Source organism: Oratosquilla oratoria, chromosome 35, assembly GCF_046742065.1.
Source record: "Oratosquilla oratoria isolate Oo_2021 chromosome 35, ASM4674206v1, whole genome shotgun sequence".
NCBI lineage: Eukaryota > Metazoa > Arthropoda > Malacostraca > Stomatopoda > Squillidae > Oratosquilla > Oratosquilla oratoria.
The window spans coordinates 10211483-10213982 of record NC_134811.1 but is presented as its reverse complement, the minus strand read 5'-3'; positions in this window follow the sequence as shown (position 1 = coordinate 10213982).

Below are 2500 nucleotides of genomic sequence, written 5' to 3'. Positions count from 1 at the left end.
GTCTCTCTCTCTCTCTCTCTCTCTCTCTCTCTCTCTCTCTCTCTCTCTCTCTCTCTCTCTTGGGATTTTGCTCCGACAAACAACAGACGATCTTGTTCAGCTTCGAAGGGACCCTCCGTACCCTGACGAACGAAGTCGCCCCGAACAGGCGACGACTAAAACTTCTAACATCCATAAAATTGCTTCAGTAGTTCAGGAGTCAGAGAACTGCTCTTAATCCGCCCAACAACAATGGCCAATATACCCGATTCTTCCTCAAAAGACATTCTTATCGGATTCAGGTGCGGCGTACGCATCGCTTTCATTACACGAGTAACGGGAAAAGCTCGAACGTCATTGAATGATGGATTAGGAAAAGAAAAGCCGCCAATAAAACCCGTGAAAATCTCTTTCAACCATTAAAACTAACGAACCGTCCCGGCAATAACGAGGCGAGGCATTTGCGTAACCACGTCCCCCACACGACGAAAACCGTTACTTCACAGCTCGATTGTCTCTCCGCGACTGATCACAGCAGCTTCGACGAATTATTGAAGTCCGTTTCTAAACCTTCTGGAACGTGGGGGTTCCTCTCGGCTTTCTAAAACCAGACTCATCATAACGCCGACGCTCGATGAGCAAGACGAATGACCACTGAAGGCCGTAGGGTCAGCTTCAGGGATCAGCAACTCCGGCCTTTGGGAGTGCCGGGCGAGCATCACCACAACTCCAGGCCAGCCACACTCCTTGTGTGGCTGGGTCACGGTGAGGGCGACGGCTTCGGCAGTGACCACTCACGAGGCCAAGTTGGTGAAGACGGATGGGGAGAGGGGGGGGTTAGGCGGTGGAGGAGGAGGTAGTGGGGGCGTAGGAGAAGGAGACGATAAGGAGGAAGATGTGGTGGTGAGAGATGACAAGGAGGAGGAGGAGGTGGTGAAGGATGATAAGGAGGAGGAGGAGGAGGAGAAAGAAGAGGTGGTGGTGGTAGAGGTGGAGGAGGAGGAGGTAGTGGTAGTGTAGGAAGAGGTGGTGGAGGAGGAAGTTATGTTAAGCGGAGGAGGTGGGGAAGGAAGAAGAGGAGGAGGAGGAGGTGGAGGAGGAGGAGGTGGAGGAGGAGGAGGTGGAGGAGGAGGAAGAAGAGTAGGAGGGCAAGGAACGTGAGTAAGAGAACGAAGAGGACGGGAAAGGCCTTTGAGGACAAGGAGAACGGTGAGGACGCGAAGAACATCGAAGACAACGAGGAGAATGATGAGGACGCTGAGGTACACGAAGAAAACCAAAAGGAGAGTGACGAAGAGGAGGAGAAGGTGAAGAAGAAGGAAGGAGAAAGAAGGTAAAGACGAGGAGGAGGAGGAGGAGAATGAGGAAGAGAGCGAGGATGACGAGGACGACGTAACCAAAGAGATCGACGAAGAAGAGAAAGAGAACAACAATAACGAGGAGGACGACGACAGTGACGAGGAGTAGGAAGAAGAGAAAGAAAATGTGTATTTATCCTCATGGAGAAAAATACTCCGAAGAGGTTGGGGCACAGAGATCTTAGAGGAGATTTAAGAAGGGTAACAGAAAGGAGGAGATTTGGTAAGTGATAAACATTTTCTCTTAGATTAAGACTAGTCTCCATTAACAAAAGAATCCTGTGTGACTCTGATCCATAAACCCTTAAAAGTGTGACGAAATAAAACTGATGCAGTCAATACAACCCATTCGAGGTGTGCAGGGAGGAAGAGTAGGAGGAGGAGGAGGAGGAGGAGGAGGAAGAAGAGGATGTGAACGAGGAGAACGATAAAAGTGAGGAGAAGGAGGAGGAGCAAGAGGAGGTATAGGAGTAGGAGAAGGAGGAGTAGGAGAAGAAGGAGGAGGAGGAGGTGGAGGAAGTGAAGGAGGAGGAGTAGGAGAAGAAGAAGGAGGAGGAGTAGGAGAAGAAGAAGGAGGAGGAGAAGAAGAAGAAGGAGGAGGAGGAAGTGAAGGAGGAGGAGTAGGAGAAGAAGAAGGAGGAGGAGAAGAAGAAGAAGGAGGAGGAGGAAGTGAAGGAGGAGGAGTAGGAGAAGAAGGAGGAGGAGGAGAAGGAGGAGGAAGAGGAGGAGGGGAAGTAGAAAGTGATGCGAGAATGCAAGATTCCGGCCAAGGGACTGGGCGGGGGGGGGGGTGAACCTTTGGCGTTGCAGCGTGAAATTCACGTACTTCCCTCCGCACGTGCTATCCGTCAACCCGAGTAGACAGGTCACGTGACATAATCACTTCCTGGGTGCCACCTCTCAAGTTGATAGCGTCGACTGCACATCGTCCATGCGAGACACCCGTCCGCTGCCTGCCACCCCGGGGCCTTGAGAACAAAACCACTCGATATGCTGTTCACAAGCGGAGGGAGTTACTTACAGAATATCGAATCGACGCAGGAGCAAAACGACTCGACACTGTACCATTCTCTTCCCCTTAAGATTACAAATTGAGATTCTGGACAGCCTTTCTCAGTCCCTAAGCATACACGAGGTGACACAGCATATTGGCACCTTCCAAC